Below are 26,974 nucleotides of genomic sequence, written 5' to 3'. Positions count from 1 at the left end.
AAGCAGCCCATTTCTGGGATCTGTTCACATCCCATATGTTCTTTTAACCATAGATAGTCTATAGTCATGAGATTTTGGGGTGCTACAACTTGCACCCCTCCCAACTCCTGGTTGAGTTCCAACAGTACAGATCCAGTCAAATTCGTTGTCTCACTGTATGCACATGCCAGCCTAGACATCTCCCTCCTCCTTCTTATGGCAAGTCCAGGAGACGGTGGGCTGGATGCAGCCACAACCGCAGCATCGTCCGGATCCCTGTGGAGGCTTTTTGATGATCATCCCCCGGCACGAGTCCTCCAGAGAGTGCTGATGCCGGAAGCTCCTCCTCATATCGTATCTTAGTTCATTTTCTGGGTATCCAAGCTAGGCCTTGATCTTCTGCGTGGAAACAAACAGACCCTTTGCCCACACTTTGACATGCCCTCTATACCACTGTGCAGAACTCATTGGAGGTCAGCACACAGTAACTGCTTTTTTTTTTTTTTTTTTTTTTAATTAAGAGAAAGGAATATTATCAGAAAAGAGTACCTCCATAGCTGATCATCTGACACCCTTTAAGTGATCAACATTAAGGATATTTAAAGCATGCGTTGATCTTTGATTTACCAATAGTTTTATCCTGTTAAGGAGTAATCCCCCTTTTCTTTCTTTCTTTCTTTTTTTTTTTAATTTTTAATCTACACTTACCTGAAGAACACTATGTTTACTATGCTCTCCCCTATATCAGGTCCCCCCTAACAACCACATTACGGTTACTGTCCATCAGCTTAGCAAAATGTGGTAGAGTCACTACTTGTCCTCTCTGTGTTGTGCAGCCCACCCTCCCCTTTCTCCCTCCCCCCATGCATGCTAATCTTAATACCCCCCTTCTTCTTCACCCCCCCCCTTATCCCTCCCTGCCCACCCATCCTCCCCAGTTCCTTTCCCTTTGGTACCTGTTAGTCCATTTTTGGGTTCTGTAATTCTGCTGCTGTTTTGTTCCTTCAGTTTTTCCTTTGTTCCTATACTCCTCAGATGAGTGAAATCATTTGGTATTTCTCTTTCTCCGCTTGGCTTATTTCACTGAGCATAATACTCTCCAGCTCCATCCATGTTGCTGCAAATGGTTGGATTTTTCCACTTCTTATGGCTGAGTAGTATTCCATTGTGTATATGTACCACATCTTTATCCATTCATCTACCGATGGACATTTAGGTTGCTTCCAATTCTTGGCTATTGTAAATAGTGCTGCGATAAACATAGGGGTGCATCTGTCTTTCTCAAACTTGATTGCTGCGTTCTTAGGGTAAATTCCTAGGAGTGGAATTCCTGGGTCAAATGGTAGGTCTGTTTTGAGCATTTTGATGCACCTCCATACTGCTTTCCACAATGGTTGAACTAATTTACATTCCCACCAGCAGTGTAGGAGGGTTCCCCTTTCTCCACAGCCTCGCCAACATTTGTTGTTGTTTGTCTTTTGGATGGCAGCTATCCTTACTGGTGTGAGGTGATACCTCATTGTAGTTTTAATTTGCATTTCTCTGATAATTAGCGATGTGGAGCATCTTTTCATGTGTCTCTTGGCCATCTGTATTTCTTTTATGGAGAACTGTCTGTTCAGTTCCTCTGCCCATTTTTTAATTGGGTTATTTGTTTTTTGTTTGTTGAGGCGTGTGAGCTCTTTATATATTCTGGACGTCAAGCCTTTATCAGATCTGTCATTTTCAAATATATTCTCCCATACTGTAGGGTTCCTTTTTGTTCTATTGATGGTGTCTTTCGCTGTACAGAAGCTTTTCAGCTTAATGTAGTCCCACTTGCTCATTTTTGCTGTTGTTTTCCTTGCCCGGGGAGATATGTTCAAGAAGAGATCACTCATGTTTATGTCTAAGAGGTTTTTGCCTATGTTTTTTTCCAAGAGTTTAATGGTTTCGTGACTTACATTCAGGTCTTTGATCCATTTTGAGTTTACCTTTGTATATGGGGTTAGACAATGGTCCAGTTTCATTCTCCTACATGTAGCTGTCTAGTTTTGCCAGCACCATCTGTTGAAGAGACTGTCATTTTGCCATTGTATGTCCATGGCTCCTTTATCAAATATTAATTGACCATATATGTTTGGGTTAATTTCTGGGGTCTCTAATCTGTTCCACTGGTCTGTGGCTCTGTTCTTGTGCCAGTACCAAATTGTCTTGATTACTATGGCTTTGTAGTAGAGCTTGAAGTTGGGGAGTGAGATCCCCCCTACTTTATTCTTCTTTTTCAGGATTGCTTTGGCTATTCGGGGTCTTTGGTGTTTCCATATGAATTTTTGAATTATTTGTTCCAATTCATTGAAGAATGTTGCTGGTAATTTGAGAGGGATTGCATCAAATTTGTATATTGCTTTCGGCAGGATGGCCATTTTGACGATATTAATTCTTCCTAGCCATGAGCATGGGATGAGTTTCCATTTATTAGTGTCCCCTTTAATTTCTCTTAAGAGTGACTTGTAGTTTTCAGAGTATAAGTCTTTCACTTCCTTGGTTAGGTTTATTCCTAGGTATTTTATTCTTTTTGATGCAATGGTGAATGGAATTGTTTTCCTGATTTCTCTTTCTATTGATTCGTTGTTAGTGTATAGGAAAGCTACAGATTTCTGTGTGTTGATTTTGTATCCTGCAACTTTGCTGTATTCCGATATCAGTTCTAGTAGTTTTGGAGTGGAGTCTTTAGGGTTTTTTATGTACAGTATCATATCATCTGCAAATAGTGACAGTTTAACTTCTTCTTTACCAATCTGGATTCCTTGTATTTCTTTGTTTTGTCTGATTGCCGTGGCTAGGACCTCCAGTACTATGTTAAATAACAGTGGGGAGAGTGGGCATCCCTGTCTGGTTCCCGATCTCAGTGGAAATGCTTTCAGCTTCTCGCTGTTCAGTATAATGCTGGCTGTGGGTTTATCATATATGGCCTTTATTATGTTGAGGTACTTGCCCTCTATTCCCATTTTGCTGAGAGTTTTTATCATGAATGGATGTTGAATTTTGTCAAATGCTTTTTCAGCATCTATGGAGATGATCATGTGGTTTTTGTCTTTCTTTTTGTTGATGTGGTGGATGATGTTGATGGATTTTCGAATGTTGTACCATCCTTGCATCCCTGGGATGAACCCCACTTGGTCATGGTGTATGATCCTTTTGATATACTGTTGAATTCTGTTTGCTAATATTTTATTGAGTATTTTTGCATCTACATTCATCAGGGATATTGGTCTGTAATTTTCTTTTTTGGTGGGGTCTTTGCCTGGTTTTGGTATTAGGGTGATGTTGGCTTCATAGAATGAGTTTGGGAGTATTCCCTCTTCTTCTATTTTGTGGAACACTTTAAGGAGAATGGGTATTATGTCTTCTCTGTGTGTCTGATAAAATTCCGAGGTAAATCCGTCCGGCCCCGGGGTTTTGTTCTTGGGTAGTTTTTTGATTACTGTTTCAATTTCTTTGCTTATAATTGGTTTGTTTAACTTTTGTGTTTCTTCCTTGGTCAGTCTTGGGAGGTTGTATTTTTCTAGGAAGTTGTCCATTTCTTCTAGGTTTTCCAGCTTGTTGGCATATAGGTTTTCATAGTAGTCTTTAATAATTCTTTGTATTTCTGTGGAGTCTGTCGTGATTTTTCCATTCTCATTTCTGATTATGTTGATTTGTGTTGACTCTCTTTTTCTCTTAATAAGTTGGGCTAGAGGCTTATCTATTTTGTTTATTTTCTCAAAGAACCAGCTCTTGGTTTCGTTGATTTTTGCTATTGTTTTATTCTTCTCAATTTTGTTTATTTCTTCTCTGATCTTTATTATGTCCCTCCTTCTGCTGACTTTAGGCCTCATTTGTTCTTCTTTTTCCAGTTTTGATAATTGTGATGTTAGACTATTCATTTGGGATTGTTCTTCCTTCTTCAAGTGTGCCTGGATTGCTATATACTTTCCTCTTAAGACTGCTTTCGCTGCATCCCACAGAAGTTGGGGCTTAGTGTTGTTGTTGTCATTTGTTTCTATATATTCCTTGATCTCTATTTTGATTTGTTCATTGATCCATTGATTATTTAGTAGCATGTTGTTAAGCCTCCATGTGTTTGTGAGCCTTTTTGTTTTCTTTGTAGAATTTATTTCTACTTTCATACCTTTGTGGTCTGAAAAATTGGTTGGTAGAATTTCAATATTGTGGAATTTACTGAGGCTCTTTTTGTGAGCTAGTATGTGGTCTATTCTGGAGAATGTTCCATGTGCACTTGAGAAGAATGTATATCCTGTTGCTTTTGGATGTAAAGTTCTATAGATGTCTATTAGGTCCATCTGTTCTAGTGTGTTGTTCAGTGCCTGTGTGTCTTTACTTATTTTCTGCCCGGTGGATCTATCCTTTGGGGTGAGTGGTGTGTTGAAGTCTCCTACAATGAATGCATTGCAGTCTATTTCCCTCTTTAGTTCTGTTAGTATTTGCTTCACATATGCTGGTGCTCCTGTATTGGGTGCATATATATTTAGAATGGTTATATCCTCTTGTTGGACTGAGCCCTTTATCATTATGTAGTGGCTTTCTTTATCTCTTGTTACTTTCTTTGTTTTGAAGTCTATTTTGTCTGATATTAGTACTGCAACCCCTGCTTTCTTCTCACTGTTGTTTGCTTGAAATATGTTTTTCCATCCCTTGACTTTTAGTCTATGCTTATCTTTGGGTTTAAGGTGAGTTTCTTGTAAGCAGCATATAGATGGGTCTTGCTTTTTTATCCATTCTATTACTCTATGTCTTTTGATTGGTGCATTAAGTCCATTTACATTTAGGGTGACTATTGAAAGATATGTACTTATTGCCATTGCAGGCTTTAGATTCGTGGTTACCAAAGGTTCAAGGTTAGCTTCTTTAGTATCTTACTGCCTAACTTAGCTTGCTTATTGAGCTGTTATATACACTGTCTGGAGATTCTTTTCTTCTCTCCCTTCTTATTCCTCCTCCTCCATTCTTCATATGTTGTGTGTTTTGTTCTGTGCTCTTTTTAGGGGTGCTCCCATCTAGAGCAGTCCCTGTAGGATGCCCTGTAGAGGTGGTTTGTGGGAAGCAAATTCCCTCAGCTTTTGCTTGTCTGGGAATTGTTTGATCCCACAATCATATTTAAATGATAGTCGTGCTGGATACAGTATCCTTGGTTCAAGGCCCTTCTGTTTCATTGCATTAAGTATATCATGCCATTCTCTTCTGGCCTGTAGGGTTTCTGTTGAGAAGTCTGATGTTAGCCTGATTGGTTTTCCTTTATAGGTGACCTTTTTCTCTCTAGCTGCCTTTAAAACTCTTTCCTTGTCCTTGATCCTTGCCATTTTAATTATTATGTGTCTTGGTGTTGTCCTCCTTGGATCTTTTCTGTTGGGGGTCCTGTATAATTCCATGGTCTGTTCGATTATTTCCTCCCCCAGTTTGGGGAAGTTTTCAGCAATTATTTCTTCAAAGACACTTTCTATCCCTTTTCCTCTTTCTTCCTCTTCTGGTATCCCTATAATACGAATGTTTTTCCTTTTGTATTGGTCACATATTTCTCTTAGTGTTGTTTCATTCCTGGAGATCCTTTTATCTCTCTCTATGTCAGCTTCTATACGTTCCTGTTCTCTGGCTTCTATTCCTTCAATGGCCTCTTGCATCTTATCCATTCTGCTTATAAATCCTTCCAGGGATTGTTTCACTTCTGTGATCTCTTTCCTGACATCTGTGATCTCCTTCCGGACTTCATCCCACTGCTCTTGCATTTTTCTCTGCATCTCATCCCATTGCTCTTGCATTTTTTTCTGCATCTCTGTCAGCATGTTCATGATTTTTATTTTGAAATCTTTTTCAGGAGGACTAGTTAGGTCTGTCTCCTTCTCAGGTGTTGTCTCTGTGATCTTTGTCTGCCTGTAGTTTTGCCTTTTCATGGTGATAGAGATAGTTTGCAGAGCTGGTACAAGTGACCGCTGGAAGAGCTTCCCTTCTTGTTGGTTTGTAGCCTTTTCCTGGGAGAATAGCGACCTCTAGTGGCTTGTGCTGGGCAGCTGTGCGCAGACAGGGCTTCTGCTTCCTGCCCAGTTGCTTTGGGGTTTATCTCCGCTGTTGCTGTGGGCGTGGCCTGGCTGGGGCTGTTCCTCCAAAATGGTGGAGCCCCGTTGGAGGGGGAGCAGCCAGGAGACTATTTATCTCTGTAAGGGGCCTCTGTGCTCCCTGCTGCCCAGGGGGTTAGAGTGCCCAGAGATCCCCAGATTCCCTGCCTCTGGTCTAAGTGACCTGTCCTGCCCCTTTAAGACTTCCAAAAAGCACTCTCCAAACCAAAACAACAACAGCAACAATGAGAGAGGGAACAGAAAGAAAGAGAAAAAAAAAAGGAAAAAAAAGGAGAAAACAAGCGATTTTTTTTTTTTTTTTTTTGTCCTCAGGTGCCGGTCCCAGGCACCCGCTCACTGGTCCTGCTGCCCTGTCTCCCTAGCACCAGGGTCCCTGTCCTTTCAAGGCTTCCAAAAAGCACCCACCCACCGGTCCCGCAGGGAAGGAACGCTCAATATTCTTTGTCCTCAGGCACTGGTCCCACGCACCCGCTCACCAGTCCCGCCGCCCTGCCTCCCTAGCACCGGGGTCCCTGTCCCTTCAAGGCTTCCAAAAAGCACTCGGCAAAAAGAGAGAAAAAAAAGGGGAAAAACGCGCAATTTCTTCCGTCCTCAGGTGCTGGTCTCAGGCACCCACCCACCGGTCCCACAGGGAAAAATGCGGGATATTCTTTGTCCTCAGGTGCCGGTCCCAGGCACCCGCTCACCAGTCCCGCCGCCCTGCCTCCCTAGCACCGGGGTCCCTGTCCCTTTTAGGCTTCCAAGAAGCACTCGCAGAAAAGAGAAAAAAAAATGGGGAAAAACGCGCGATTTCCTCTGTCCTCAGGCACCGGTCTCAGGCACCCGCCCCCCGGTCCCGCAGGGAAAAACGGGGGATATTCTTTGTCCTCAGGCGCCGGTCCCAGCCACCCGCTCACCAGTCCCGCCACCGTGCCTCCCTAGCACTGGGGTCCCCGTCCCTTCAAGGCTTCCAAAAAGCGCTCGCCAAAAAGAGAAAAAAAAAAAAAAGGGGGAAAAACGCGCGACCTCCTCCGTCCTCAGGCACCGGTCTCAGGCACCCGCCCCCCGGTCTCGCAGGGAGAAACGCGGGATATTCTTTGTCCTCCGGCGCCGTTCCCAGGCACCTCCTCACCGGTCCCGCCACCCTGCCTCCCCAGCAACGGGGGCCCGTCCTTCTAAGGCTTCCAAAAAGCGCTCGCCAAAAAAAAAAAAAAACCGCTCCGGTTTCTCTCCACCCGCCGGGAGCCGGGGGGAGGGGCGCTCGGGTCCCGCTGGGCTGGGGCTTGTATCTTACCCCCTTCACAAGGCGCTGGGTTCTTGCAGGTGTGGATGTGGTCTGGATGTTGTCCTGTGTCCTGTGGTCTCTATTTTAGGAAGATTTTTCTTTGTTATATTTTCATAGCTCTATGTGTTTTTGGGAGGAGATTTCCACTGCTCTACTCAGGCCGCCATCCTGGCTCCGCCCCCTCTTTGCTCAAATTTTAAGACTTCTCTCTTATTTATTCATTTTTTAAGTTGGAGAACATGTTCATTAGATGATTTTAAGACAACTTCTGATGTGTCAACTTAAAAATTATTTGTTTCTTCATGTTGTAGATTCAAGGTAACATAAAGGCCTACAGGAAATTATTAGCTTCTTTCTCCTGGAATTGTCCATCAACAAAGCACAGTATGATAATTTTTGCATTGCTAAAACACATATTGAAAGCTTTTCTATCCTTCCCTTCACAAAGTAATGCCATCACAGGACATAATTTTCATGTTATCCACTTCAGTGAGTTTTGTCACTTGTTGGAATCCATCATTCAGACAAAGGTCCACATGCTATCACCGGTTCTGGCATATTTGGAAAGCCTCTGAAATTGCTTCCATTCCTGACTGAGATAATGCTGAATTTACATTTGAACTTAGTACTGGGTCAGGGGCAGGGTCTGTGACTTATTAAGGCTGTGTGGACTTATCTAGGCTTCTAGAGTGACTCCTAAAGAAAACACTTATGTCTAAACTGGCATATGGTGCTTAAAATGATAAAGTTGTTTTTCTTAGTCTTGAATTGATGTCCGAGAAACTGCAGGAAGTCACTTTCTCCTGCTTTATGGGTCAGAAACGGTAAAGTGAAACACTCAAACTAGAAGTCGTTTGTCCTTTCAATATATGAAATATTGCTATTTTATATTCTGCATCTGAATTCCAGTATCTGAACTCTTCACAGGTTTTGTGTCTGTTTCTCCTAGCTCCTACTCATGGTGACTTCTTGTATGGGTTATAACTTTTGATGGTAAACCATGTTCCTTGGAATTTTATCTGTTGAAAACCTTTGAAGATTAGATTCTAGTTTCATTCTTCCAGGAATGATTTGCTTTTTTTTATTTCTACCAGTCATCCAGGGAATTCTTCCAATCCCAGACCACCTACACTTCAACTAGCAGTGGCCCACCTAGTGCCCAGGGTAAAGCAGGCAAGTTTCCCTACAGTCCCTTTCTGTGCAGTGTGTTTATTTCTTGTTCATTCTTGCTGTGTTGCAGCTTCCTATTAGCTTAGCCTACCCACCTTGTGTGGGCCCTTGGCTCAAGCAATCAAAGTGGAAGTTCAAGGTCTTCATGCTGCAGTAGAAACCATTATATGAATGCCAACTTAAAACCTTGCTTGGTTCTTGCTCTTGATACATCTTCATCCTCTGGAGATTCCTTAATTTCATGCCCTGCTAGTGATGCATGTTTTAAATGATTTTGAAATAGTTGCTTATGCCTTCTAGTTGTTTGAGCAGGAGGGTTACTCATGTCATCGTGTACATCATACAGCTAGAATCTGAAGTCTGCCATTCCCCAGCTTACTCTACAGTCAGCCTTTTACTAGACCAGCCCACTGAAACTGCTCATGTCAAGGTGGCTAACAGCTTTCACACGGCCACACCCTGTGGTCACGATCTGTATGCATCTTCATGTGTACCCCTCAGGAGGAGTTGGCTTAGCTGATCATTCCCTCTTTCCCCGTTTCTCCCTGTGGCTTTCAGGATACCTCACGTTTCTTGTTTTCCTCCTGTCTCATTGGCTGTGCCATCTTGGTCTCCTTAGCTGGGCTTGTCTCTTCTAGACCTCCAAATATTAGAATTCCTGAAACCTTAATCCTGAACTTTCTTAGCTATCTATACTCATATTCCAAGTGATATCTAACCCAGCACTTGAAGGACATCTGTGTGATAACTACCACATTTATATTTTCAGCCCCATCTCTCAGGAACTCTCCACTGAATAATAAATGTCTCCCTGAAGTGTCTAGTGTCTGGGAGGCATCTTAAACCTCATGTGTTTAAAACATGTTCCTCTTACCCTTCTCCCTCCACAAAAACTAGTCTTCCCCAATTCTTCTCCATGTCTTTTTAAATGGTACCATTGTTCACCTCACTGCCTGGGGCCACTATTGATCTCTCTTGTTTCCTCACATCTCTCCCCTAATCCATCAGTGGGCCCTATAGGCTCTACATGCAAAATTATCTTGAATCTGACCACTCCTCAGGTCCACCAGCCAGGTGAAAGTCAATTATTGTCTGTCACATGAACAATGATTATAGTCCCTGAAGCTCTCCTGGCTTCCATTCTTGTCTCCCAACCAGCAAAGCCAGCACCACCATTTTCATTACCACCTCCCGCTAAAACACGTTCTCCTCCAGCTGCAGATCTTTTGCTTAGAATGAAATCTGGAGTGCTTATCATGGCCACTAAGGCCCTGCCATGTCTGGCCCCTTGCTAACTCTCTGCTCTTTTCTCCCTCCATTTTTTCCCCATTTGCATCATGCTTCTGCCACGTTGACTTTTCCCCTTTTCCTCAAACAAGTCAACTGAATCCAGGTTCTGTGCCTTCCTTCATGCTGTTCCCTCTACCTGAAAACTCTTCTATTTCTCTCTGTGGCTTCCTCCTTCATACCATTTATGTTTCTGCTCAAAAACCACCTCAATAGAAAGGCCTTTACTAACCACTCCATAGAGAATAGAGCCATCCTAAATAGTCTCTACCCATTTATAGTTCTCATCACTATGTGAAACTGTTCAGTCTATTCCATCCACTTGTTTCCTATATATTTTTCCCACTAAGAGGTAAGTTTCAAAAGGGCAAAGCCTTTGTTTATCCTATTTATTCTCTCCTCAGGGCCTGGGCTCATGTGTTAGACATATTAATTTTTTTCTTGTATCATGTAAGAGATAATAAATATATCTGAATTAAAGACAACTCTCACAATAACCAGTGGACAGAAATGATTTCTTCAATCTTATAGGTGAGGAAACAGGCTCAGAGATGTTAAATGACTTGGCCATGATTACACATACAACCCGAGTGTGTATGATTTTAGACACGACAGTATTTTTGTGATTTATAGTTTTTTTGAAAATTTCAAAAAAAATTACAAAAAACATTGCAAAACAGTACCAAAGTTCCCTTTCTGTGCAGTGTATTTTTATTTATTTGATTCATTTATTTACTTTTACCTTCACTCAGATTTCCCAAATGATAACATCTTGCATAACCACAGTACAGTCAAGATCAGAAAGTTAGTATTGATGTACTAGTAACTAACCTACAGACCTTGTTCACATTTCCCCAGCTGTGCTACTAATATGTCGTGTCTCCAGAGTCTCCATCAAAGTGTCCATCTTTGTCTTCATGACTCTGACACTTCTGAAAAGGCTCATATTCTTACCATCAGTGTACAGTCTACGCAGAGAGCTGTGCACATGGAAGGTTCTCCATTGCAATAGCTATATTTTTGGGGCAATAAATAAATCTGCTTTTTGGGGAGAGGCAGGAGAGTGGCTCCTCATGTTCTGTTTGTGTTTTGCTTAGCTTGGCCGACCTTGAAGTGTTTATAAAAAATAGTGAGAGTGGCTTGCTCAAGGAAGTTGAAAAAGGCTATTTTAAAGGATTGGTTGAGATTATGGGACACCTTACGGCTCTTAAAGAACGGCAGGGCAGCACTGATGAGTTGTTTGAGCCCTTAAAGCAAACTATTGAATTGCTGAAGACCTATGGACAAGAATTGCCAAAAACAGTCTTTAAGCAGCTGGAGGTCAGTGCAAAATTTGTTTTCCTAATAAAAGAAAGAGTGGGGGAGTTTTAGGATTTCAGAGTTGGGTGAGGTGGATTGAAATAAATGAGAAACAGGGCTTAGCAATTGCCCAAGGCCCATATTTTAGAACAGTATGCATAAGGTATGTGTCATATCTAGCACATGGTGGAAACTCAATAAATATGAAACACTGTAATTCTGGAGGATATATGGGAGAATTGATGTGGACAAAGTGTGTCGGGTTTTTTTTCCAGAATTAAGGGTGAATGAATTATTTTCATTCAGAGGAGAAAAGAGCAGATCTGAGGAGTGTTAAGGTGGTCTAAGAGGAAGTGTGGGGCGTTACAGAAAATAACCAAGTATTCTTGGAAAATATAAAAAGGGAAAGGGTTACTGGGTCAGAGGCTGAGGGCAAGAAGGATAGTGTTGAGCGCAAAGTAGATGATCGTCGATAGAACAACTGACTAGGGAGGTAAGTCAAGGAAGGGGAGTTGTTGAAAATGGACAAATGATACCATGGCATTGCAGCAGGTGTTGTGGCAGACGTGAAGATATCTGGGGTCTGTCCAGTTTCAGGACTGTGGTGAAGGGAGGGAACAATGTGGGTTTGACCATGCTGAGGTCTCCATTGCAGGAGCTGCCTGAGAAATGGAACAACATAAAAAAGATGGCCATTACTGTGAGGCAGCAGGTGGCCCCACTGCAAGCGAATGAAGTGAGCATCCTCCGCCAGAGGTGCACAGCCTTTGATGCTGAACAGCAGTGGTTCTGCGAGCAATTCCACTAAGAAGCTCCCTTCAGGTATGAATCAGTCACCACCACTGCCTCCTTACCTATAAACATGGCACCTTTGAGTCACTGACTGTCTTTCTGTTGAGTTTGTGTTCTTCTAGCAGGTTAAGACTAGTTAACAGTCTTCCCTCCCTTTAGGGTTAGGATGTGGGGCTCTACTGGACAGCATCCTCTCAGGGCCTGCATGAGATGACCACAGGTTGTGCAAACAAAAGACCTTGCCTTCAAAAGTCTAGAAACTTCTGTGTCTCCAGGTCTATAAAGGGATTGTATGTGGTATAATTACAAAGTTTTCACTAAACTGTTGGTATTCTAAATTCTCAAAAACTCCTTTTCTTTTATGGCTGATAGAATTTTAAAATATTTTTGGAAGGCATTTTGGTAGCTTAAATTAGGAAGGATTTGAGGTGAAGGGTTTACTTCTTTCATAGCTTAGTTATGCTCAGACACCTCCCTACTAGTGATTAAGGGGTCTTTACATAAAATAGCTATAGGATGGGCAACACCATTCACATGTGTGCACAGTGTGCATGCACACATAGGTTCCATTCTCTGAGGTTTCCTCCCTTAATGGGGAAATCCGCTAGGGTCTGCTTCTGGTCTACTGCTCAGCATCAGAGGCTCTGAAATATTACACTGGGAGGTACATGTTAAAGCAACAAATGAAACAAACAAAAATCACAACTCTACTGAAAGAAAGTAGAGCATAATGATTAAGTATATGGACTCTGGACTCAGGCTGTCTAGTCTCTAATCTCAGGCTTAATGCCCATGTCAGTAAGCCACTCAATATGTATGTGCTTCAGTTTCCTTGTCTGTAAAATTGGGTTAAAAATAGTATACACCACATAGGATTGCTGATAGGGTTAAAGCAATACCCTTTCCAAGTGTTTAGCATAGTGTCTGGCACTAGGGTGACCAACCTTCTTGGTTTTCCCTTGACTGTTCCCATGTTACCACTGAAAGGTCACACATCTAGGGAAGTCCCTCTGTACCAGGCACATCGGAGCTGTTGGTCACCCAACCTAGCCCACAGTTAAGGGTCTACTTATTCTTACTGAATAATGTTCACCAAACATTTATTAAGCAGCTACTCTCCCCCAGGTATTATACTTGGGGCTAGAGAGAACAAAATGAGTGTGTTGAGAGTATGGGAAGGGCAGATTTGTAAAACTGCAAATGATGTGTATAGACAGATAAAACACAGGACTCTGAAGCAGTGTGCTACCATTTCAGCTGCACATTAGAACCACCCAGGTCCAACTTCCAATGTCCAGTCTGCCCCACAGGCCAACTATATCAGATTCTCTGGGGGTAAGACCTGGCATCAGTAGTTTGTAAAGTTCCCCAGGTGTTTCCAGCATGCAGCCAAGTTTGAGACTGCTGCCCTGGAGGGACGTAACTGCTTCTCTTCTCAGCAGTCAAACCAGGACATTAAAACTGAGTCTGTCTCCCTCTAGAATAATTGCCTTAGTAGCTATGCCCTCATTCCTAAGAAACATCTATTGTTTGAAACACTGTGGAACTCATTTTGGAACTTATCAGACTTTGAAGCACATTGTTTTGACTCTCCTTTTGGGCATGCCTTTGAATTTTTAAAATTCAACACTGGTCATGTAGAGCGAAAGCTGTTGAGGGAGGTAGGATATCAAGCTGAGTAATACTGCTTAGTGTTAACAATCACACCATGGCAGCAGCCATAAAAGTAATGATACTAATAACCTTGGCATTAGTCTGTCTTAAGACTGTCTCTTAAGAAAATTTTAAAAAAGGAATTCCCAAGATGGTTTGGTGAAATGGCTTCCCAAACAGGCTTCTGAGATTGGTTGAAGGGACAATACTCATTTGCTAGTCATCTGATGGAAATCTGGTATTCCTCCTTCATGGTTACATTGTGTACGTGTATTGATTGGCTGTTGTTTTTTGATTTAGTGGCTGCACTATTTTTTTTCTCTTTCTTAGCACTTTATCTGCTGGCTATGAGGATATCACTCCCCTTAGCTGGGTTTTCCAAATTCACATCTGTTAATTTGACATGCAGACAGATCTCTGGAAGAGAATGCTTTGAGAAGAACTGCTCACAGCAGTGTGGAAATCCAAACATTACTGCAATTTTGATGTATTTCTCTCCTCAAGAAAACCTTCAGGACTAGAGCAGAATTGTGGATTTACTGATGAAGGGAATCTTCATGGGTGTCAATTCATTTTGTTTTGTTTCTTAGTTTGGTGTGTGTGAATGTGTGTGTTTAAAATGTTTAGGTACCATGAGTAGCAAATGAGTTTAGTTCTGGTTGCTTCACTTTGAGATCATTGACGAATTTGTAAAATGCAGCCTGTGGTGCATTTGTCGATGCATGCAAGTGTCTATTCCTAATTAGACTACAGGTTAAGCTCCCATTTATCTTGTCTTTGAGGAAGAAAAAGCAATAAAGTGTCTCATTAGGCCCTTGCAGTCTGACAGGTGCTGGGTGATGTCACATTGCTTGGGTTGAGGTTCTTCATGTCCAAGTCATGTTTTACTTCCTCTTTTAGTCCTAAACTCTCAGCTGTGTCAGCATATTCCTAGTTGAGCTCTCTCACTTCGCAGTAACTGGCTAAATCATCATACTCAGATTCAAGGGCTTTCTAGAACTCTTAAAATTGGAGACTAATTCTCCTCTTTGAGTGAAAGGGATGTTCTGTGCTTCCAGCAGCACTCTCTTGTTCAGTCTTCCTGACCTTAGGAATGATTCCAGGACATCTTATCCATCTCAAGACCAAGGTAACTCAGGGGTTTCTTAACCAAAGCATTTGACCCCTGCAGGCTCCAGCTTAATGGGGAACATTAGCGGTTTTAGTTGGCTGGCAATCAGATTCTGTCAATAGTTGTGGAGCCTTCTTGAAGACCCCATCCCATTAGTTACTATCCTGCATGACGACTAGAGAAAGCAAGGCTTTCCAAATAGCCCAGAGAGCACGCAGGAGGGAAGAAGCACCTCTGTCTCACTTGGACAGCATCTACCATCTCTTCAATCACTGGAGAAAAAAGCAACATGGGTCATTAAATCTCCCAGGGACATATCTGTAGTTCATTAGACTAGTTGAGCTTGACCCTGTTCTTCCAGCTAATTTGACTCATTCACATGATTCAGGCTTCCATGGAACAAAAGAAGCTGTGGTCTCAACAGTGGAGTCAGCAAAAATGATGCAAGGGCTAGGATTTTAAAGTTATACACAGTCCCTGACCTCAAGGACTTACAGCCTCAGGACAGTTTCAAAAATGAGTAAGTAGTCATGTTCACTGGATGCCAACTTCAACCCCCACTGGGAGGCAGTTCACACCCCCTAGAAGAGGGTGCTGGAGCCATCTTGAGAATTAGCCACTTGTTCTCTGTCTTCCATTTTGGACAAGTCATTGGAAGGGACTGTTCCACTGCTCACGCAGATGGGGGCCACAGGATGGGAAGAGCTGAAAGAACACAAGTTCAGATCAGATGTGCAGAGTTCTACAGTACCTGTGGGGTATCAAGCAGAGGTGTGTCATCATTCGTTGTATACACGTATGGTGCTGAGGTTAACCTTTACCAGCTACTAGCTTCCCACAAAACAATTTAAGTCATTTACTGCTCTTTCTCTGTCTATGCTCAAGTGTAGGTCAGGCTGGCATCAGCCATTTTTCCAAGATCACATGCATGAACACAGTATTTCCATCTCTCTTAATTATGGTTTTCATCCAGACTTTCCAGACATTTCTCTTTTAGATTAAAATACTTTTGCATTATTATTTCAATTTCAAACACTTAGTACACCCTTTTCCCTCCTATTACTTTCTTGTTTTTGTACTGTATTGCTCCCCTGGGTTTAGAGAACTGCTTGTAGTTTATTAGGCACATTAATCAGGTCTGTGGCTATCCTGACAATTCACACTACAGTGTTTAAATGGGAAAAAGGTTACCTGCCCTCATGTCCAGAGGTCCTTTTCACTACTTAGGCCGAATTAACTTTTATGTGTGCTTAGCTGCAGGAAATTACTGTCCACAAATTTAAACTATAAACAAAAACTATGCCACAGGGTAGATGAACTTTGGGATAGGTTTGACAAATGCTCACCTCTTACAAATATTTGAGGAACCAATATTGATTTAAGGATGTTCATATGTGCTGAGGAAGGAATGGTTAGGAAGATCATTTGTCTTCTTTTGTGTGCACCCCCAAAACTCTAATAGCACATATCTTACCTATTAAGTTATTCTTGAATTTTACTCCATTAATATATTAAACAGCATGTGGGCTACTAGAATTTGTCTAGTCGATCTTGTGCTAATACCAAGAGGCTAAGTTCACTGCAGTCAAGATAAAAAGTAGAACCTACACAGTGACAATTAGTCTCTGGAAATTAAGAATAAGCAGGACCATTCAGGTATGGTGATCTTCCCTGCTGGACTGCTTGCCTTGAGGATGTTACATTTCTTTCCTTCTAGTTCTTTCTCCACTGTTCTCATGGGGGAGAGGGTTCCTTGCCTATATAGATGAAGGGCGCTCTTCAGCTCTGTCATCTCCAAACTCATATTCTGTTCTGAGACAGCTGGCAGCTGGAGAACAGTGAAGACGTGCACTGTTGTTCAGCCTCATTCCAGTGAGGAGTAAATCCACCACCATAACACAAGGGCCAAAAACTATTTAGATGGAACAAGCGGAATCAAACATAGCAAGCATCAAAGTTAATCTGACACTAATTTAATGGTATGCATAACTGTTATTGTGTTGCATGGCAATTAGGCTTAAGTGGTGAGCAGTTCAGGTAAATGACTTTAATTAGGATCACGTTCCATCCATCAAGTCCAATATTTCCAAAGAGGAGTGAGAAAAGAGGCAGTTCAAGAAAGGGAATTTGTATGCCGTCCTTTTCCTTTCTCCCCTCCCCTCTCCCCCACATCCCCCCAGCCAATACACACATACGGATACGCACACTCAGTTGGAGGAAACGGCCAGTTCTCTAGTCATTCATGTCCTCTCAACTTTCCCCTTGAGGATGGACCCTGGGATGCCCTATTCTGATTTTAGAGGAATGCAGTGTTCACACGTAAGTTGTGGTGTCCCCAGTACCTAACCCAAACACATAGAAACAAGTAAACCTGAAAGAGGTGATGATGAAAAAGTGTAAAGAGAGATTGTGGAGGAAAATGAGAGGCTCCTTGAACACTGGGTTCTGCGTGCTCCTGGCCACAGAAACATTATCTGTGCGTGTGGGTTCCTTTGTATGTAGAGTTCTTACATGGAGAGGCCATACCAGAAAAACAGGTCTGGACGGATTGGCAGCATCGAGTAGGTTAATGCTGCTGAGCACCAGGAGCAGAGGACACCTGCCATACACGTTGGAGAAAAGAGGATGAGGGGGTGTGAATTAAAACTCTAAAGCTAGATGTAGTGTTTATTGGGGCAAGTGCAGATCCAGGGGCCACCCCAGGATGTAGGCAGAGCAGACCAGAGAGGGCAGAGGGGAGGCTGAGCACAGCCTGGAGAAGGGACTTAGATGAGGAGCCTGAGCTGAGGCACACAGTGAAGGAAACTGATGGTGACTGCGGAGTGCCTTGCTGAGGGCTTTGTGTTCAAACTCCAGGGCTCCCAGCAGAGGTCCTCAGACTTGGAGGAAAGCACTGCAGGCCATCAGCATGAGTCTCACCACAGACAAGGACACCAGCAGAGCACATTGGAGTCACCCGGGGTGCTTGAAAACTGCCATTGCGCACACCCCAGCCCCAAAGATTCTGATTCAATTGATCTGGGGAGCAGCCTGGGCATGGAGATTTTAAAGCTTCCAGGAGATTCTAATATGCAGCCAAGACTGAGAGCCACTGCTCAAGAGGAAGCGATGCCAGATGGGGTCAGTGCTGGACTTTTAAGTGCCAGCCCTCTCGCTTAAAGATGACTTCCCACTAGCAGCTCCTGGCAGGCTTTGGCTTTTAGCATCTGCGGTAACATGCGGTGCTCTTTTGTGACAGGTGGTCTGGAAGCCAGTGAGTGGCAGCAGAGTCTGAAGGGGGCTTGAACAAAGGGGTGACTCCCCTCTACCCTGGATAAGGGGTTGGGGGAGGTGGAGGAGGAGAGGAGCATTTTTACCTTCTCAGAAGTGAAGAAAAGATCCAAGCAGGGAGTTCCTCTTGGAGTGTCTTCCCTCCAGTGGGTTGTGTTCACTCTACTCCAACCTTTCCTGAATGTCTTTTCTTCCCAGGCTTTGGTGAAACTCACTGCTCTTTACTCAGATACTAAGCATTTGTGCTCAGCGAAATAGGCCAAGCAGAGAAAGACAAATACTATATGATTTCACTTACATGTACGATCTGAAAAGCAGAACAAAGAGACAAACAAAAAAACAGAAACAGACACATAGATATGGAAAACAAATGATGGTTGCCATAGAGGAGAGGAGTGCAGGGATGGGCAAAATAGTTGAAGGGAATTAAGAGGGATGAACTCCCAATTATAAAATAAGTAAGTCATGGGGATGAAGAGTACAGCATAGGGAATATAGTCAATAATTTCATCATTTCATATGTTAACATCTGGTAACTGCTTTTATCATGATGAGCATTGTATAATGAATATAATTGTTGAAACACCATGTTGTACACCTGCAACCAATATAATATTATATGTCAACTTCACTCAACTAAAAATAAAAAGTAAATATTGGAGTTGGTAGTACTTTGGTGATCCTAGGAAATGGGCCTGTACAGCAATAATATTACTAATAAGTGTGCTGTACTTACAAAGGAAACACATTGTGTCTTGTAGATTTGACAGCATTGACCCTTATCAAATGCTGGATGCTGGCAGATGGAATCCACCATGGCCTCCACTGCAGAGTCCGCCAGCCTGTTTGAGGTTAGTGTTCCAGACTACAAGCAGCTAAGGCAGTGCAGGAAGGAGGTCTGCCAGCTGAAGGATCTCTGGGACACTGCTGGGGTGGTGACCTCCAGCATCCGTGCCTGGGAGACCACCATGTGGAGGGATATCAATGTGGAGGCCATGGACGTGGAGTGCAAGCAGTTTGCCAGGCACATCTGGAACCTTGACAAGGAAGTCAGGGCCTGGGATGCCTTCATGGGCCTGGAAAGCACTGTGCTGAACACTCTGACCTCGCTGAGGGCCGTGGCTGAGCTCTAGAATCTGGCCATCCGGTGGCGGCACTGGGGGCAGCTGATGCAGGCCACGGGTGTGAGCTTCACCGTGGGTGAGGGCATGACACTGGCACAGCTCTTGCACCGCTTTGAGGATGAGGTCCAGGGCATTGTGGACAAAGCAGTGAAGGAGATGGGGATGGAGAAGACCTTGAAGGAGCTGCATGCCACCTGGGCCAGCATGGAGTTCCAGTACGAGCCCCACCTGCGGACAAATGTCCCCCTGCTGCGGTCAGATGAAGGCCTCATTGAGGTCCTGGAGGATAACCAAGTGCAGCTTCAGAACCTGATGATGTCCAAGTATGTTGCTTTCTTCCTAGAGGAAGTGTTGGGCTGGCAGAGGAAGCTGTCCACAGCCGATGCTGTCATCGCCATCTGGTTTGATGTGCAGCGCACGTGGTCTCATCTGGAGAGTATGTTCATTGGATCTGACGATATCTGGGCTCAGCTGCCCCAGGTACTTGCAAAGGAAACCCTGCCCTCTGTTCCCTTCCTGAGTCAAGGGAAGAGCACCCAGTTCCTTCATCCTCTAGACCTTTCCTTCTCTGTTGCCTGCCTTGGCCTCACTCAACAAATGCTTGTGCTTCACGAGCCACCAAAAGTCAGGCAGAGGAAAAGAAAGAAGTTAAAATGTACACCAGTCAGTTTGTCCCTGGGTGGGTGGGCAAAAGAGAACCTGGATTTTAAAAAAGCCGATGTACACAAGAGAAGAGATAGAAAATATTTTGCTACTGCAGTTTGCGGTGAGCTGCTCATGGGTTGTCCCATAGATGATTATAATGCAGCTGTCGATTGGCAGAGAGCACTGTTTCCAAGCATATTCACATTCCTTCTCAGCAGCAAGCTGTTCTGTAACCCTCTGGCCTGTGCCACATGGTAAATACCAGTCTTCAGCTAAATACGAAACATGGAATTTCTCTAAAATATGCGTCCTTCTCTTTGCTACCTTCCCTGTGGTTGATAGCTCTTTCTAATTAGTCCTAATTAATGTGCCATTAACTTAGCTCCTTCAGTGGACTCTAACTCATTAAAAGAATTTTTTTTTTTGGCAGGCTTTCTCTGGGTCCCTTCCATACAGCAAGGTCTTTGCTTACAAATTAGTTTAATTCCAGAATGTCTAATGACATCCAGGTCTTGCTAAAAAGTTTAAAGCACATTCCATCAAAACATTTTATATTCCCAGCTCATCCCACAAAAGCATATTTAATGTAATAATACAGATTAAAGGTCGCACATTTGGAGTGGAAACTAACAGAAAACAATTCTGTCAGAGCTTTTGTAATTAGGCCAAATTGAATAAGCCACGTTTTATTTATCTCCAGTGCTAGTGATTGAAGAAGAGCAGGTTTAATTATAAGGAGGTGAAGACATGGATGGAGGCTTTGGTAAAGACTTTAATGGAGGCATTTGAAGACTTTCAATGAAATACAATAAAGAATCAATCAGTATCATTAACTGCTCAACAGTGCCACAAATGTGTGTGTAAAATATGTAAATATGTGTTCGTATTAACAAAACGATAATAGAGACAATCTCAAAACAAAATCAGTCATCTTACAGCCTAATTAGTAACTATTTTCATTCATTAAGAATATTTCCCAATTTTTGTTTATGTATATACATATTTTTACATAATTGCTGTTGGTGTAATTATAGTTCTCTCAATTCAGCTCTTTTTCATTTTAACATTTATGCCAGTATTTCCAATACTTCTATAACCTTGATACCTTTTCCACACATAACTGGAGCCAAGTATCTCATTAGGGAATCATAATTCACTTTACGTGGCCCTGTTAGTCTAAGTCTTCCTGGACAGGGGTGAATTACAGAGGTCTGGGGCAGACAGGGCCGGCAGCATGCTCCTGAGTCTGAATGCTGCCACTTGCAGCTGTGGGGTTGTAAGAAAGTCACCCGCTCTGTGCCCTGGTTTCCTCCGATGTAAACTGAGACTAATACTAGTACCTCTTTCAGGGAGTCAATTAAAACAGTGCACAGAGCACATACCATTGTAACTGTTGATATATAGTAATAATAATACCACAAACTCTAGGTACCAGGTATGGAGCTAAAGTGCTTTACATATGTTATTGTCAGAATCATTACAACAACACTCGGGGGGGATGTGTGTTTCAGAAAAATGATGACATCTAACTTTGACATCACAAGTGCTGAGGAAAAACTTAGTTTGGTTGCCTAAACTTCTGTATGGACCCAGAAAGAATACTGGATCCACTATCTACCTGACTTAGGAGTTCTGTGTTTGATGCCAACTTTCTCAAAGTGTGGTCCAGTGACCTCCAAGAGTCAAAAGTCGAGGTCAAAACTGTCTTAATAATAATGTTAAAATGTTATTTTCCCTTTAGACTTTCATTCTTCTATGAGCATACAGGGGAGTTTTCCAGAGGTTGCATGACATATGCTATCACAACACACTGAATGCAGAAGCGGAGAAGTGAATCTAGTCATCTCATTAAAGTCAGACATTAAAGAGATTCGCAATAAAGAAAGGAGAAGAAAAGGAACAATGCCATTTTTTTCTCTAAGTTATTTTGTTTGGGGGAATATAATTATTTTGGATAAAAGAACATATTATGTTAACATAATGAGCTTAATAGTGTTACTTTTTAAATGAATTAACAAATATTTTTTAAATTTCTCAGCTTCAGCTTCTAATGTAGAAAACTGTATTGGTAGACAAAAGAAACACCTACATACAGAAAAGCTTTTCATACTCTCCAGTGTTTTTAAAAGGATAAAGGGGTTTGAAGACAAAAATGTTTGAGAACTGCCGTTGAAGACGAAAGGTATCGCTTTCTTAGCATCTTCAGGCAACCTAAGAACAGGTTTCTGCTCCTGACTTGCCTCAGAAGGGGAGATTTTGGAACTGAGGGGGGTGGTAGTTAATGTTTTTCCACGTTTTTATTTGCAGGATTCTAAAAGATTTGAAGGGATTGATGCTGACTTTAAGGAGCTAGCTTATGATGCTCAGAAAACTCCGAATGTAGTGGAAGCCACCACCAAAGCAGGTCTTTACGAAAAACTGGAAGATATTCAGAGCAGGTGATGGTCTGTTAGCTGCCCCCTCTTATAATGCAGGAGATGATATTCCCTTCTCCCCATTCTGTCTCTGAGCTCCTGACCTATTTAATTGCCCAAGTGAAAGAGTGAGTATGTGTGTTTCTGTGTGTGCCTGGATTTGGTAATAGTGGGGTGTTCATTCTGATGGAAATGTATCAGTGTTTATGTTTGTAATACCTATGTTTCTTGCACTCATTTCTGCATGTATTCCATATATTGTGTATGTTCACATCAAGGTCTGTGTATCTATGTACCTAGGCAAACTTAATTAGGAATTCTGTGTCTGTGCCCTCAGATTGTACCTGTGTGAGAAAGCCCTGGCAGAGTACCTGGATACCAAAAGGCTTGCCTTCCCTAGGTTTTACTTTCTCTCTTCTTCTGATTTGTTAGACATCCTTTCCAACGGCACAGCTCCACAACAGGTAAGCTGAGGGAGCACCTGTAGAAACATCCAGAAGGCCTCAGGAGCTCCCAATGGGAGAGGTACGGGTTCCGCATGATGCCTCCTCTCTCTGGCAGTGTTGCCAGACTATCGAACCTGCATTGCCACCAGCATCATCCCTAACCTCAGAGCTTCTTCATCCCCCATCACGGCTTCCTGGGGGCCCTCCAGCCTATCAGGGGTGATGGCTCCCCAAAGTAGAACTGGAGAAGCATTGAGGATGGCAAAGGTGGAAAGAGCTAAGCTTTTACAGAGAATGCTGTTGATTTCATTATAAAGAGGGGTCCAGTGAACTGGGGTCCAAAGTTAGAGCTTAAATTTCCATTGGGAGATAAGCTTGGAAGTTGTCTTAACTGGACATTGGGTGGTTGTGGAAGGAGTGGATGTGAGCATCCAAACTTTTGGGTTCTAGCCCCTGGTTCTAGCCACTTGGTAACCATTAGTCTTTGATGTACCACTTCTCTTTGAGGAACTTTCCTCGTCTGTGAAATGGGAGATGCCTACTGTGTTTCAGGTTTTCAGAACATAGTAAAGTAACTAATTGAAGCACTCACTGTTATTATTTGGAGCTGTAGACAGTTGTTCTAACCTTGAGAGGGCAACAGAATTATCTGGAAGACTTGTAAAAATACAGATTCCTAGGGCCTGCCCCAAAGTCTCTGATTCAGTAAGTCTGGGTGGGGCTAAATAATTTGCATTAGTAAGGATTCCCCAAGCACTGCTGCTGGTCTCAGGGCACACTTTGAGAACCACTGCTATGCATCAAAGGTCTGAACATCAGAACAGCTGATGGGAGGGGAGCTATGGCATCCCTATTGTGGGTTCCTTTGGCTTTCATCCCTCCTCACCTGCCTTGCCTGAGGGTTTCAGCCCCGGGCAAGTTCATTATGGTTTCAGTGAGACCATGAAATGACAACCCAGCGGTCTTGGGGTAAAAGGGTTTATACATGGCTTTACTCTCCTGGCAGTAGTTCAAGCACTAGAATTACATCCACATCCAGCAGTCCGCAGGTCTATAATCCTCCTTCATCTCTGCTTCTGCCCAGAGCACTGGCCAGAAGTCTTTATATAGCAATTCAGTCAATAATAGCTCCTTGTGTACAGGTGTAGAAGCGGTAGCTTAGCAGCAGGCCGGTTACATGATCAAATAGTGTAGGTTCAGGTGAGGATCCTAGCCGTAGGATGTTCCATTTTCCCTACATCACTCTGTATTAATTCAAAGATATCTTTCTCATCTGCATCAAACTCCATGGACTAATATACTATAGGTTTTTGATACTGTTTTGCAATTACAAATAACTGGCATTGAATAACTTTGAGGTTTGTATTGTTGGAGGTCTATCTTCCAGGTAAATTTCCAGAAGCCAGATTGCTGGGTCATAGGGTAAATGATGTGGTCTTGTTACATAATCCCCTCTATAGGAATTGCAGCCTTTTGTACCATCAGTAATGGATGAGACCTTCTCCAGCAGAGCCAAAAGATGGCACCAATGCATTAGTTTTCTGTCCTTGTCAGTGACTTTCTCACTTACTGAAATTATTTTTAGATTGTTGGTAAGTAATAAAGGGAGAGCTTTCTCTGTCTCTTTATCCCTGATAATTAAAGCCTCTCTTCTTTTTCCCCTATAGATTCAGTGTTTACAAAGTAGCCCAGGCATGGTGGAGTTGAAATATTTATCACATTAGCATTCTGTTTTTGTTAACTATGTGTTTATTAAGTCTATGTATAGGAGGGTCAAAGATCATTGTCAGACCTTTTATATCTTTTGTACATGAGGTACTCATTCTCAAATATATTATTTTATTTTTTCTCACTTGGTTTGAGTAAATCTATGCGTAGTTGCCCCTTCCCTATGTCCCCAGAGATGAAGCATGGTAGAGTAATTCCCAATTCCTTCTATATCTGTGACTCTTTGTAGTTTTCACATGGGAGTGACTGAATGCTGGGGGTTGGAATTCACAGCAATTTCCTCTCAAATCCCTGCAGACATAGCTCTGCTGTGTCTCACGGAAGACTTGTGCAGACTGCCTGCCTTTTAATTTCACCTTTCTGGGAAGCCTAATTTTTTTCTATTTGGGTCTCTATGGAGATGAAAATTTCAATTAAATTTTTAGAAAAGATTTATGTTTACACATTTGCTTTATTTTGTTAATGTTCCCAAGATACGCTGAGGTTTTTTCCTTTCTGAAAACCAGGGCTTTCATTATCTTTAAAAAGTTTTCTTTCAGTATGCTTTTAAGTAACATTTATATTCCATTTATCTGGACTTTTTTTTTCCTTCAGGTTCATCCTACTTCCATAAGTTGAAATTCTATTTTCTCTGTGCCACATATATTTCCTTCATATAGTAGTACTTATTTTTGTCTCTTAGTCCTCCTCTTTGGTATTCTTCCACAGTTTCCCATGCTTATCCACCATGTTTAATTTTGGGTCACTTAGTCCTTCAGTATTGCTAATATTAGTATAGAACTGCTGTGTCGCTTTATTTCTCCACATCTACCAACTTATCTTTCAGCTTATATTTCATAAAGTTCATGTTTCTTGCATTTAATTGAAAACAATACAGTGTGATATTTTCCTAATTACTCCTGTTTCCTTTAGTAAAGCTTTTAATATATATGCTCATAATATAATATAATAGTAAAATTACGTATATAAATAATTATATACTCTTGCTCTATCAGTTAAGTCCTCTTTTAAGTTGCAGGTAGATCCCACATTGGTGGTGGTGGTTTTCTTTTTCTTTCTTTTTTTTTTTGTATTCTGAGTAATTTTATTTTTTTTAATTTAATTTAATTTTAATTTTAATTTTTTTTTGAGAGGGCATCTCTCGTATTTATTGATCAAATGGTTGTTAACAACAATAAAATTCTGTATAGGGGACTCAATGCTCAATGCACAATCATTAATCCACCACCAGCCTAATTCTCATCAGTCTCCAATCTTCTGAAGCATAACGAACAAGTTCTTACATGGTGAACAAATTCTTACATAGTGAATAAGTTCTTACATGGTGAACAGTACAAGGGCAGTCATCACAGAAACTGTCGGTTTTGATCACGCATTAATAACTATAAACAATCAGGTCAAATATGAATATTCGTTTAATTTTTATACTTGATTTATATGTGGATCCCACATTTCTCCCTTTATTATTATTATTATTACTTTTTAATAAAATGCTGAAGTGGTAGGTAGATGCAAGGTAAAGGTAGAAAACTTAGTTTAGTGTTGTAAGAGAGCAAATGTAGATGATCAGGTGTGTGCCTATAGACTATGTGTTAATCCAAGCTAGACAAGGGCAATAAAACATCCATGAATGCAGAAGATTTCTCTCAAAACAGGGGGGGTGAGGTTCTAAGCCTCACCTCTGTTGATCCCCAATTTCTCACCTGATGGCCCCCCTTGCGACTGTGCCTGTCTTAGGTTGTTCCTCCCTTGAGGAATTTTACCCGTCTCTGGCTAACCAGTCATCTTCCGGGGCCATACAGGGAAATGTAAAGTTGGTAAGTGAGAGAGAAGTCATATTGTTTGAAAAGGTTAGCTTTTTACTTCTTTGCAGATTTATGCCCTGTGGCTTCTATGCCCAGAATTTGTCTTGAGGTATCTTTACCACTTGGAGGAATTATGATACTTGGTGAATTCGATATGAGGCACGAATTCTATTTAAGTGTTGTAATTAGGAAGGAAGAAGAAAAGCTACAGAGGTAGCAGATGGAAGAAAACATGGGAAGATTGATTATTTCTTTGACATATCTTCTTGTAGAGTAACTTAAGCATGTATAGGTTTTAAACTACTAATTAAATTGCGCACACACGTTAACATAATAGGAATACAGTTACATAACCAAAGCAGATCTATAATTACCAGCCATCTCCAGTGAAGCCAAGAAAACCAGTTAGGCACCCTAGGCATTTGTGAAAATTTGTCTATGATATAATGGATGTTGTCCAACTGTACTTGAACAGTCTGGGAGAAATCAGACAAATTAAAACAAACCATTCCTGGGAACTCTTCACATCCCATATGTTCTTTTAACAGTAGATAGTCTGTAGTTGTAAGATTTTGGAGCACTACAACTTGCATTTCTCCTAATTCTTGGTTGAGTTCCAACAGTATAGATCCAGTCAAATTTGTTGTTTTACTGAAAGCACAGTCCAGCTTAGATATCTCCTTCTTCATTCCAATGGCAAGTCCAGGAACTGGTGGGATGAATGCAGCTACAACTGCAGCATCGCCTGGATCTTTGTTGAGGTTTTTTGATGATCATCTTCTGGTATGACTCTTCCAGAGAGTGCTGATGTTGGAAGTTCTTCTTCATATCGTATCTTAGTTCATTTTCTGGGTAGCCAAATTAGGCTTTGATC

General features: G+C 42.0%; 1 pseudogene; it reads left to right on the top strand.

Annotated features, from left to right (window-relative positions):
* LOC108387707 (dynein axonemal heavy chain 9-like) overlaps nucleotides 1-26,974 on the top strand; it is a 353,770-nt pseudogene that overhangs the window by 57,179 nt on the left and 269,617 nt on the right.

The sequence above is a fragment of the Manis javanica genome, chromosome 4, assembly GCF_040802235.1.
Source record: "Manis javanica isolate MJ-LG chromosome 4, MJ_LKY, whole genome shotgun sequence".
Lineage (NCBI taxonomy): Eukaryota > Metazoa > Chordata > Mammalia > Pholidota > Manidae > Manis > Manis javanica.
This window is presented reverse-complemented; position numbering and strand designations above follow the sequence as displayed.